The sequence below is a fragment of the Coloeus monedula genome (genome assembly GCF_965178545.1).
Source record: "Coloeus monedula genome assembly, chromosome: 2".
NCBI classification, from domain to species: domain Eukaryota; kingdom Metazoa; phylum Chordata; class Aves; order Passeriformes; family Corvidae; genus Coloeus; species Coloeus monedula.
Window position 1 is genome coordinate 5,840,289 of NC_138782.1, and position 13,926 is coordinate 5,854,214.

Consider the following 13,926-nt stretch of genomic DNA (forward strand, 5'->3'; position numbering starts at 1 on the left):
TTTGTACCTGAATATGCCCCCATGTGATATTTGGACATAATGGCTTGGCATTACAAAGGGAGTAAGTGCCTTGAAGAGAACAGGTCTCATTCACTGATGGTTTCTAATAAATGCCATTTGATTTTTCCTCAAGCATATTTCTTGGAAAATACTTCCCTTGCTTTGGTTCTAAGAAAAGCAATTTGCTAACATTTGTCTGATCATAAAATTGATTTGACCTTCTGCAAATAATCTGACTTTCCAATGGGTTGCTGAACTTTTTGAAGTGCATTAGGTCGTTCATAGAACACAGCTTTCTCCTGTTTATACTGGACAGCCTCTTCATATAATTGATGGAAACACTTCCAAAGCTTCTGTAAAAATAACTTCAAGGAAATGATTAAAAAAAAAAGATTTGAAATTCCAATGGAATATGTTATTACACTTTTCAGTGGACACAGGGAGGAATAACTGAACCAGCTCTATTTCTAACACTGTGAATCTTGCACATTATGGCCCCCTCCTCCCCAGCATGGATCGCTGCTATTCAGCTCATTACCTTCAGGTTTTTAATTAGAATGAGTTGCAAGTGGCAAGATTTCATCTGTACTCCTATGACCTTGGAGAAACACCACCACCCAATTCAAGAATGAGCCGGGTGAGTTAACTTAGCTCGTACTCTGTTGATTTGGCAGGCATGTATGGGAAGATGACGAAGCCGTCGATCCTGATATGGGATGAAGGGGCACCAGACACACATGGGTTACGTGAGATAAAAACCTCCTGTGAGGGGAAGAAGGCTTTCAAGGCTCCACGCAGGAACTGCTTATTGCAGGCAGGTACAGCTGAGCATATTGCATTTCTCTGACAATGTCTAGACGAGGGGCAAAATGTCTTTATAATGTTGCAGCCAGTACAGGGTTTTTTTCTTAACATTCTTTCCAAAATTTCAAAAGCAAAGCCCTTGTTTGTGGCCACTCTTCACCAAGGCCGGTCATGGACAGCTTAAAATGTGGGTTTAAAGGTTTTAGCTAATGTTCTGCAAAATTCTTGCTCTCTCAGACTGGACTTTTAAACAAGACTACCTGGGTAGGACAGAGCCAACACGTGCAAAATCAGCTCTGCAAAGCTCCCTGTCCCAGGGACCCCCTGAGTTCCCTCCTCCTGACATGGAAAATAAAACCCCATGGTTCCCATCAGCAAAATTCAATTCAGTAATTGGCAGCATCGGGCCTTTATCAGATGGCAGACATTCTCCTCCTGGTTTGCTCTCCCCATGGAAAATTCTGCTGCTTTAGCATCCACTTGGGAAGAGGTGTGTTGTCAGGGCTAGTTATTTGTAGGAAGGAAGACTTCCTGATTAGAAATAACCCTCTAATTAAAGCATGGCTTTATTTATTTACATGTCACAGTCATTTGTAGTTAGTTATTCAATTATAAATTACAAACAACAATATTTAGTTTTAGCTGCATGTGAAATCTCCTCTGTGAGACTGTCACCATTTGAAGGTGCTCTCTGGGCTTGTAAGAGCCTCCACAGCAGAGGCAGGCTCTGGCCCTGGGGAAGGGATGACTCTGGCTGTGGTGCCCCAATGCACTTGGCAAAAGCACAGTGACAAATACAATTGTAAGATCAGGCAGCTAAGCACTCCTTCATGGAATAGCAGAAAAAAGTAGGCATCTCCTCCTGTCCCAAGTGGTAAGTATTACATGCAGAATATATCCCAGAAAGATGAGGTAAACCATCAAGAATTCTCTCCCAACTTCCTGATTCTTCCCCTCTCTCCTTACTTACCGCAAGCCTCTCTGGGTCCCAGGCAGCCAGCGCTGGGAGGTGCAGCACAGATGGTCACCCTGCTAAACCTCCTGCCGCTGGCTTCCATGACCCAGGTCACATTTGAGGGGCCCATTTGCACAGTGTGGAGGGAGCTCAGCCTGTGAGCAGCCCTGGTGCAAAAGGCAGTGGTAGGAGTGGGACAGGGAGCAGTACCTCCAGGCTGTTCACTCTGGGAATCCAAACCCCATAAAGGCTGTGCTGAAGATACTCTTTTTTTGACACATTAATGTTGTCTTTTGCTGTTGAGTGGTTAAACAGCATCACTTTTCTATTTGCAGCTCTCTACTTCACAGTCCTCTTTCACCCACTGAACTGTGTCCTGACTCTCCTGAAGAGAAGCCCACAGCTGCTTGTGCCTCTGCTGAAGTCCAAAAACTGACAGGTGAGGCAGCACCCTCACAGCTCGGTTACCTGCCAGGGTAACCAGCACCTCCTGCACCAGCAGCTCTTACCTCTGCTGGGACAGGGAAGGGGCACCCAGGTGGTAGGGAGAGGGCTGGGGAGGGCTGGGAGAGCAGCCTCCTGCAGCACTCTGACACCTGAAGGCTGCTGCCTTTCTGCATCAGTGTGGCCCTGAGGAGTCCAGCCCGGGGCACAGCAGTAGATTGGAATCAGTAGCAAACAAAGACCAGCCAGCTCAGTCTCCAACACCGAGGTAGAGCATTAACTGCTCTCCAGCATCTTAATGGATTTTATGATGAACAATAGCTGCTCTTAAAGGGCAAACCCCAAAATATCCTGTCTCTTGTTCATTGCTGGATCATCTCCCCCCTGTTCCTGTATTCTCACTGCTGCAGGCTCTGAAAGCTCTTTAATTACTCCAGCACATGGCTATGAGAGCAATGGAAATGGTGCTCCCCAACATCCCTGCTTGAGAAGAAGCACCTGGAGTACCCTATGATTCTCTGGTCCAAGCTTTAGGACTGGAGAGAAAACAGAAAAAAAACCCTAAAACCAGAAAATAAAAAGCCAGACACCTCATGAGATGACCTGCCAGTGTCCCCACTGGTCAGTCTAATATTTTCTTGCTAAAGGGGAGAGGGTCCCGGGCTCTCCATCTAACAGTACCACAGGTGCCAGGTTCTCAGTAGCATCTTTAAGCTTTCTGAGTGTTGGATCAGGGCCATAAAGCAGGCTCTGGATGCTGCATGGAACACAGAGGTGGATACAGCCTGTTAGCCCCTGCCCTGTGTCACCAGTGGCCACTGCAGCAGCTGGGCCGAGGTAGGACATGCAGCCAAACAGCAGCAGGAATGAACTCAGTGAAAGGAGTGAACAGCACTGAAGAGCTAAAACTCTTCTGCTGTCTTTCAGCCAGGAAGGAAACCCACAGAGCACTACACATTAACACTGTCACACCACAATGAAAAAAAAGGAGCACAGCTGGGATCAGAAGTGACAAACTCCTGGCAGCAGGGGATTAGGAGTGGTGACTTCAATTGCAAGACAGCAAAAAACTGTGGATGAAGACAGAAAACATCTTCAGAACTATGACACAGGTCTCCAGCTCCCTTGCAAGTCTAATCTGTAAGGAAGAGAACACCAAGACACTGAAATTTTGGGTTGTTCATTACAATGCTGTACTGTGCACACTGGGATATGCACAGGGGGAAAAAAACATCTGAGGTGAAGGGAAATAAAGGAAGATCTCTGCTGGGAAGAAAAATGCTAGGGCTTGGTTTTCATTATCTAAAGCCACAACTCAGAACTGCCTGACTGATGATAAGAGATGTCACCCACCCAGGGAGCTGGATCCAGGGAGGAAAAGGAAAGCCTTCAAAACAGCTTCTGTAAGACATTAAACCAGCTTAATATCAAATCAGACCAAAACCAAACATTTTAATTCTGTAACATCAAAGCACGGAGAGAGAACATGCTAAAGCAGAAAATTCCTGAATTAAAAGCTTGAGATTTTAGTCTTTACACATTTGGCAAATAACCAGTTACATTAATAATGCCAAACCCATATATTCTGCAGAGCATCCCAGGAAATGTTTCCTTTAGTCAGAACCCTGCTTTAAGCCAGTGTTGTCAACTCCCTCAGTGCAAAATCCCCTTCTGTGCACGTAACCCTGTACAATTTCAGCTGATAACCATTATTTTCTCCTCCAAAATACAGCAGGGGACATGTGTGGGCTGCTGCATGGCTCTTGCTTCTCTCCCAAAGTGACCTTCAAGCAAAGGATGCTGCCTGCTTGTATACACTGTAGTATTCACGGTCTGAAATTAGACACATTATGTGAGCAAAGCTCCTGAAGACCTCAGTGGAAGTTTTGCTGGCCTGAGGACTTAGGAATGGCCTACATTTGTTTATAAAGCTTTCCAGTCCATTGGGATGCAGGGAACTACTGTGTGCAAGCATAAAATTATGACTGTGAGGCAATACCACCATGAGATACATTATAATACAACTGCACTTAAAAGTATGTTTAACACCAAATTAGTTCTATCAAACTAATACTGAAGTTATATACTGCTGAAGCTGACTAAGGGATCTGAATGCCCAGATGCTTTTAATTTGAGTGGGAATGAGGGATTTGAATTCCTTAAATAATGTTGAATGTTTCATCACTAACATATGACACAAAAAATTTAAAGCAACTGGCTCTTCAAGCCTACAAACCTGGCCAAAAGATTCTGGCAACATCTTGTTAGACATATCTCCCCAAACATAGAGCCATTAAAATTAGAGATTCAGAAATTCCTGAAAACATTCCAAGTCTTGATGAAGGTTTTCAGAAAAAACCCAGCAATTCCAACATGTTTTTCAATAGATCACTTTGATCCATTTAATAAAAATGTAATTGGGCTAGAAGAGTTTGCTTAAAGAAAAACAGCTTTAGCACCAAATCCTGTGTCCTGCAACTCAGAACAGAAACAACTGATCATCCAAGACCTGTTCTTTCACCTCAATCTCAACTGCAACACTTCCATTTTTTAACCTATTTAAGAAAGCATGGAATTACATTTCAAATAGAACAGATTTTCCTGGGTAACACTGTAAAATTATTTCCCAACAGAACCAAAATGTTAGTGGTGATGGAAAAGCAGAGAGAAGCTGGTTACATGAACACATCCTTTTAGCACTTAAAACTATGTTAATAACTAATCTACAAGCCAATATTATTCCTTTAGAGATGTCTGCATGCTTGTCAAAAGATACTAAGAGACCATACCCTTGGGTTAAATACTCTCCGGTATTGACACTCCCTTAGTAGCAGCCTCTCTCTATTTTGGGGCACTGTTCTCCTGACGTTGCTCTCCTGAGCAGGGGTCAGCCACAGAAACAGCTCCACTGAAGCCAGAGCAGGCAGTACCAACCTCCACAGTGGATTTTGGGAGGTGTTTCAGACAGCCTGAGGTGAGAAATTTCCCTCCATGTGTTTACTGTATTCAGGGAAGGACAAAAGAGGGAGGAGAAGGCAGGAAAGCAAAATAATGATTAGTGTAATGGGATTTGCTATTCTTGTTAATGGTTTAATCAATATAAACATATACAGAACGCTCTTGCGTGACTGCCACGCTCAAGTGTCTCTATATTTAGCTCAACACTCTTAAGCCATGGTTAGTATCACCTGCATCTCTACTACCCACTTCTGCAACAACCAAAAAAAAAAAGGCAGGACTGGAATTCCCTGTATCTAAAACTCAGCCACGCCCCAGTGACCATGCCATGGTGTGTCCTGGATGTGCTGGATACTCCAGCACACCATATGGAGGTTACAGGTCTTAGGACAGGTGGGACTTGCTCAATATGAACAGGATAATCTTATGGGGGCTGTGCTTCAAGGCACTGCTTGCACCAGACTTGCAGGTGGAGCCACACGTGCTTCTGCACTGGAGACAGCCCAGTGTTGCAGTGCTTGGTTTGGTTTAGCAAGCCACAACCTTCCCGGAGAGCACAGCGGGGCTGCTTAGGGCAGGGCGCGCAATCCGCCCTCCCGTAGTGCTTTTGCACGGCCCCGAGCTCCTGCTCCGGTTAGCTGGGCCCGCCACGCGGTGACAGTAAAGGAGGCCAGAAAGGTCTCTCCATCGGGAAACTTCATTGTTACACGTTGCTCCGCTGGCTCCCAAAGGCAGTGACCGAGAGAGACCACGCGGTCAGGGAGCAGGGGGGTTTTCTCGGAGCGCAGGGGCGGTACATGGGCGGAGTTGGGGTACAGCAACCAATAGGGAGGACCCGAGGGAGCGGCCAGGACTAGGGGAAGGGGGGCCCACGTGGAAGGGGCAGACCTTTGATAGGAAAAGCAGTGGGGAGAATGCAGCACCACGGCCCAACACTTCCAGGGCTTTGCAGACCAGACACACTTGGATCCTGTGCTTGTCGCACAGTTGTTCCTTGGAGGAATAACTTAGCACCAGCCCCGGACTTGAGAGTTCATCAATGAGATACTGAAGAGATGCGAAAGAGAGGAAAGCACACAGTCACAGAGGGACAGGGCAGAACTGGTCCCAGCACCCATGGAGGTCACTGCAGTGAGGCTGGTGGTGCCCCACTGGCTTTGCCGAGTTCTGCCCTAGAGCAGTTGTATTTGCTATTTCATACTATGACACTTATGGGATATTACTGGTGTCATTCCACAGGACACAGCATGTGTTCTAAGGAGCCACAGGCCTTCCTTACAATCCTTTACCTTGATTTTAGGCAGAGAGAGAGAAAGTTTGCCTTAATTTTTGCTTTCATCTCTCTAAATAGTGCCAAAAGCATATATAAACATCCTATTGGTGTATCACTACAAAGCTCATTTAAAAGGCTTAAAACTGACTTTGAAATAAGCTGAGACAATCTCCAAATTGACAAGTGTAAGGTGTGTGTGGGGGAATAATCTCTACTAAAGGCAGCTTTCCCTGTGGAACAGCTTTCCCCACTGCCAAGCTCAAAGGGAGGAGGCACTCCCCCATTCAAAAGCTGTCCCCACAACCTCACAAGAGGGAAGTTGTGCCATTTATAGCTGCTCGTCTGGGAGCAGGCACATCACTGAAACAGCAACAGCCACAGGCAGCTTGCGTCCGAGGAGCCTGGATTCCACGTCCCAGAGCACAGAAACTCGGAAACGTGAAGTCACAAGATTAGTTTGCTATAATGTGTCTGATTTATTTTGGCATTCCCTAGGGATCAAAAAAAAAAAAAAAAAAAAGCAAAAAATAACTATGGGCAATGCTGTTGTATCAGCTCTGAGAAGCATGAAAAACCACAACTGCAAGAAACAATGTCTTATGGGTAGGTGAGTTATTTTGGCCTTTCGAATTTTTTTTTAATAAGAAGCAACTCACAAGTTCCCATTGTGCCACTTGGATACACTTTGCAGTGCACTGTGTCATAGGTCAGCTCATGCCCAAGGCAAAGCCTGAAATACCATTCCCCACTGGAGTGCCAAGACTGTCACCACACAAACACATTCAAACCAATGCAAATATTGATAACTCAGCAATACAGGAAAAGTTCCACGCTTCCAAGGAGAAGTTGAGTAACAGTCCTATCCTGCCAAGGGCCAGCAAAAGAAACCTCAAACACTGATCAAAACTTTAAATACGGCTGAATCCTTGTTTCAGAAGAGGTCTCCCACTCCTCTGCCTCTTTTCCAATGGATGTGAGAACCTGTTCCCCTATAGAGACAGGGCAGTGAAACTGACAGGAGCATTACAGAGTGTGACCTGGGGAAAAGAGAAAGCCAAGGGGTCTGGAGTCCTAATCCAGTGTTCCAGGAGCCATTTATATGCCAGACAGGCTTTGGATAATGCTGCTGAGCAGTCATGTCACAACATTTGAACTTGAACATTTCTGTCAGATAAATCTTAACATTTTCAAGGTTTGGGTTTAGGAAACTGAGAACAAGCCCATTAGACATTGGTTGTCCCACCAATTAGTCAATTCTCCTAATGAGGAGAATTCAGTGAAACTGCTTTATTGGGAGCTTGTTTATAAAGCAAGTTCAGAAGCCAAGCAAAAATTCCAGTTACCTTGGTTATTCCTTATTTGTAGTACTACTGCTGCTGCTTGGAGAACTGTCAGAAACCTGTTCTACATTACTGCTCTCTATCAGCCTTCAAAACCATCATTGAGGGGCTGAGGCAAAGTGGAACAAAGTCAACAACTTGTACGTAACACACTAATTATCAAGTGAGTTTCAAGTTAGATAATGTGATTTACTAGTTGCTGCATGCACCCTCCTACCCTTTTCTTACATTTAATACTTGTTACACAAGTAAGTTACATGTTTAATACTTCTAAAATGCAAAACCTCTGGATAACTAGATCTGCACTGCTGGGAAGGCAAGATTCCCTTTCCATTGATATGAGATTACTGGCTCTGACTTAGTTAAATCAACCTGGATTCATGCTGTTGGATGAGTGTAAATTAGCCCTAGTAGAACCAGAGGTCCTGAATGGATTTCCAGAGGTTATTTAGTCCACTGGCCTGTGTAGGGGAGGACATGCATAGACCATTCCTGACGGACTTTAGCCTATTTTGAGAGGGTCACAGACCTCTCCCAGGGAATCCACTCCAGTCCTTCACACTCCCTTAGTATCAGATGAATTAATAAAAATAAAGTGCCCCAATTTTCCCTTGAAGCAATTTAGCCCAAAGCTTCTTGTCTTAACTGCCAGGGTCAGGAAGACCAAATTATTGCCTTTTTCTTTTGCAGAAGCCGACAGTGTTTTGGGGAAAAACACAGTCTTCCCCTCAGCCTCCCTCTCCTAAGGATGAAATCCCCTCCATCTTTCCTAGCAAACTGAACCTTTTGGAGCTTGGATCAGTCTTCCTGCTTTCCTTTTTATGGTCAACCCAGTCCAGCTCAACTTTGAGGTACACTAGGCAAAAGCAGACACTCCTGCTTGCTGGATTATTGCACTTGCCACAGGGGGAACAGTTCTGCTCATACACTTAATGTGCCCTTTTCTGTAACAACGTGGTATTGTTTATTGATGATCAGCTTGTGAGCCATCAGAATCTTCCATGCTTATTAATAAGCCAACTACACACATAGCTGTTGGTCCCCAATCTACCATAACTATAGAATAACCTATATGAAGAGTTATTGCAATACACAAACCTGTATCAGCAGAGGGACAGTGCACTGTGACAGCTGCATGGCAAGCTGCTTTTGGTCGGGTTTTCACCACCTATCCACTTGCAAACATCATACTGAATTCTAACCCTGCCCAGTGTGCTCACAGCCTTTCCAAAGTGTTGCCAGCTGCAAGTTTAAACTGCGTGTTCTCTCTTGCATCAGCCATTCTACAGGTGTAAACAAAAGACAGATGCAAACCAGAACCCTCCTCAGACACATCCTGATCAATTTTCTAACCAGTTTTGCATCCAGATATTTTCATATATGTCATCATCATAGAGCACATGTGAAGCAGCTTCAGAACTCAAACCTTTGAGTCGTGTGTCTCAAAAAAATTATGCTGCATTTTACTCATCCCCTCCATTTCTTCTCGGTGCTCTCCAATAGTTTGGTTATTTGTTCCAGTGTTTTTCCAGGAACTGAAGCTAAGCTGACAGGTCTATAACTCTAGACCTGTTTGTTAGCACCACTTTTGGACCTACAGCTCAAACCTGCACTCCTGGGCTTTGCTCCAGCAGGCCACTTTAGCACATATTTAATTAAGAGGGAGAGACATCTGTGGCTGCAGAGGGGTTGAGTCACATGCTTATTGCTACACATGTGCTTGGATGTTTCTCTGGTTTCTAAGAATAGATACATTTAAAAAATCCAAACAAACAAAACCCAACACACCAAAACCAAGCAAAACAGAGATGTATTTTCATACAATGCTTATGACTTTAAGAATGGAAATGCCAACAAATACTAAACATTGATTTAGACTTTTCACTCATCCTAGGAAATCATTCTCCAATACCCTGTGATCATCTCCACTACGGTGACTTCTTTTACTACTGTGCTGCTTCATTCTCTTGTTTTGTTAGATCTCTCTCAAATCCCCCACGATACCTATTACATTATGCCTCCAGCACACTCTTCAGCCTTATTAGCCCTTCCTTTTAGGGAGATAATGAATTGATTAGGTGTCACTTAGCCTGTCATGAACTGCTACTGACACCTCTTGCAGCAGCTTTCTGTGCATTCCAAGGGTACTTCTATGCTTTTGAAAGACAGAGCACTGGCAGCTCTGGAGAGCAAGACTAATCTCACTCCCAGGCCAGCTCTGCCCAGACCAGCTCACACCAACAGAGCAATTACATCTCCTGACTTTAGGATTACCTGTAGCAATATCCCAGGAGGAAGCAGCACACACAATGGTGAAGCTCACCTAAAATTCCCCACTACCACCTGCCAGCTCAAAAAACCTCTCCTAACCTCCCCCTAAGGCAGCTTGGTTAAATACAGCCCTGGATCTGATGCTGCTGCTTAGCAAATGAACCACTTAGAGCTGTGGAGCGGGTGGGACTCCCCCCACTGGTAATCCCTCAGCTCTGCCAGTCCAATGGATAATTGTCACTTGAACAGAGTCACCTGAATCATCAGGTGCTGAGCCCCAGCCCCTAACTCCCATCAGCTTTGCTCTGCTACATTTTCCCTGTTCCTTTCACTGCTTGTTCCTCGCTTCCAAGTCCAGGATGGATGTGGTCGGTCAGGTTTTCTTCCACACCTCTTAGAATTTCTTCATTCTCTCCACGTGAATCATTTCCCCAGATCAGCAAAGAGACCTCAAAGCACACTGCTTATTCCAAACTAAATTCATCTTATGCATACAGAATTGGGGAGGAATTCCAGCTACCAGAGATCTCTTGCAAGCTAATTATTCTTCAAAGATGTTTTAGGCAGTCCCAGGGAGCATCTAACTATTGATTTTCTACTCTGTATAATTTCCCTGCAAAATGTAATCATTCTTCTCCTGTCTCACACCATCACTTGTCTCTCAGAACAACCTGGGAACAATAAAAGAGTGGAATAGAGGGCACCAAGAAGGGCACCATCAAAAACATATCTCTGTACAAGCAGAGTCTGTAAAAGCAAACCCAAGAAATATCTGTAGATCTTGTATAATATTCATCAGCCAGTGTAGTGTATAACTGAAACCCAAATGCAAGTGTTATGAAAATTCAGGCTAGAAGGAAATCAAACTGAGACAGCATTCTCAGGATGCTGCCATTTCAGAGTTTCTCATTTCTGGATTTCTAGCATAAATGTACCATAGAGAGAAATGTTATTGAATATATTGGCTGCTTACAAATGGCCACATTTTTATATAAATTCACTTCTTGTAAAAAAAAAAAAAAAAAAGAGAGAGAAAAGGATTTGGAAACCAGAGACTCCAAGGAACTGGCCTGGTACAAATCTATTCCTAACACATGATTTTATGGAACAACACAGTAAAAATGGAATTGAGACCAGCACATCTTAAAAACCCTGTTGTGCAATATTAAGCTGAGGTTTTTCCTCCACCTCCTTGCACAAGAAAGCCCTTGACCCATGATTAACTTCATGAACATTAAGACTGCCTTCTGGCTTCAGAAATTTAGCACCTTTAAATATTCCTGTAATTTTTAAGCAGATACTGACTTCCATGCTGCTGCTTAATTCCTGTGTGTTTGCTATGAGCTCCAGCCTACTTAAGGACACCATCGAATCATCCTTTGACACTGCCCAGTGAAGTGCTTGCTGAGGAACAGGCAGGCTCTGGAGGGGCCAGAAACACCTTTATCATAATCAGACAACACAGGCAGGAAGATAAGGGCTTGTTAGGAGGGAACAGGGAGAACAGGGTAGAACTGCCCACGTCAGTGCTGTCAAAATTCAGTGATGTAACTTTAAGCTACTCCTTGAGTGTTTAAATCAGGACAGGGCTGCACAAGGCCAGCTCCATGAGTTGCCTTTGGGTCCCTGTTGACCTTTGTCAAGGATTTGCTCTTCCCTCGTGGTACGGCCACGACAGGATAAAGAACTGATTTTGATTTCTTCCATGCCTAGGATTAGAACTTTGCAGAACCTAGGACAAATGTTGGCTCTGAGGCTGTGCCACCCAGACTTGAGCCTGGTTTAGTGAAGTTTTGTCATCCCCTTTCCTCTAGATGTCCAATCACAGTCCAGGAGGGAAAATGAAATGCTTTGGAAAGTAGAACACCCAATTACCATTTGTGGCAGGTTTTTTTACTCATTTTTTTCAGAGATTTCCAAGTCTTTCCTGTTTCCCTTGGGAAAATAAATTCTTATCAGAAGCTATTTAATGACAGAAAAGGAAATGTATTATCAACTTAAAGAAAAAGAAAACAGCTGAGAAAATTTGGGTAAACTGTGTCCTCCTGCTGCTGCTGCCAGGCTGAGAAGTTGGTGCTCAAAATAGAGCTCCTTTTGTATGCCAGCACTTAGCTATGCATCATGGAATTCATTATTTACCACCCTCCATGTGACACAGGACTTTCAGAAACAGGATATTCTTTAGCAACCTAGATAAGAACTCAGCCTCCAGACGTTCCCCGTGCTTTGGGAATGGCTTTGATTCTCACTGATCTGAAAAACAACAGTGGTCATCCCTGTGCACTGCCAGAGCAACACCAGTGGGCTCTGCTTGAAAGGAAGCTGGTTTGAGATGGAAATGCCATGACAGAACTGGGCTGCTATGTGGCACATTGTGTGAATTGAGTCAAATTCCTGTTCCCTGATTGTCTGGCACCTTTGAGAATCTGCCAAAATTAAAAAGGAAATGCAACACCACCAGAGGAAGGGAATGGCCAAAACCCACATGCAATGTTTATCATTAATACCTTAAACCCAAAGTTCCAAATCCAAAGGCTTAAAGTTCTGCTTTGAGCCCCGTGTAAGAAGCATTAAAAATGACCCAGTTTAGAGTGACTCTGAGCAGCTGGAGCCCTGTCAGGAGGCCTTGAACATTCCCTGTGCTGCTGCAAAGCATCTCCCTTACATTTGGGGGTCCATTCAAAAAGTGGGTATTTGCACAATGGCAGGAAGTACCCTGGCAAAATCCCTTCAGGATTTAAAATACATCTATTTTCACTTTCCCAGCATTAACAAGAGCACTGTCTTCTACACCTTCGGGCATCTGCATGCCAAGAAATGAGGGCAAGATGCACGGATGCTGCAAACCAAAGGAGAAGACAAGCTGGGAAGAAGCCAAGCTTCACCCAGGAGCAGAGTGACATTTCAGAACATTATGCTTGGGAAGGTGCCAGTCCAAACGATCTGTGCACTGCCTGGGCTGGAAAAGCGAGCCCCCATATTCCTGTAATGGTGCAATTGCAATTTCTTACCAGTGATGCAACTGTTAGGGGAGGCAAAAATCCAGTCAGGGAAACTGCTCAGCTCAGGGGTATAGGAAAACACCAGCTTCCCAAAAACGGGTCCTGTATGTTCTCATAAAAGTAGGACTATATGAGGAGGCAGGGAAAAGGGCTTAGAAACTGCCCTAAACAATAACATTTCCATCCTGTTATCCTCAAAGAGCTGGTCCTGCCAGCCATGTAGTCCCCCTTTGAACCCAGAAACTGGCGGTCTGTGCTGTCCCAGTGAAGGGCCAAGGAGGTAACCCCCTGCAGCTTGTCAGAGATGTCAGGCTGGACCGTGCTTCTCGCAGCTGGAAATTGAACTGTGTCAGAGAAACCAAGCTTTCTTTTCTGTGGGCTTTCCAGGAGGAAACCAGACCTATTGATTAATTCCTTTTGCATAATGTAGGTGAGGTTTGGAACCAGATGCAGGTGGGTGAGTGGTAGCTGCTGGCTCTTGAGTCACCCTCTGTGGGTCTCAAATTGCATCAGTGAGCTTAGCAGCAAATTTCAGTATCTCTGTTTCTCCTGCTCTCTGCTGTCTATGATATGGCTCCTCTTGCACCCCTCCAGCTCTACAATGGAGTTGACTTTTAACTTCTATTTTAAAAAATTCTATTTGACTTCTATTTAAGAAAATGCAAAACTTCACATATTTCCATCCTGTGGGCTTTTACCTTTTTTTTTTTTTTTTTTTTTTTTGAGGGGCAACAGGGTCTGCAGGTATTAATCTTGTCCAGCACACAGGACAACTCAGACTTGTCAATAAGGAAACCAGGCTTCTCTGTCACATTTGTCTCTGATTTGATCTGTTCTCTTGGACCACTTCTCCTGCACTTCCTTACCCATCCCTGTGCC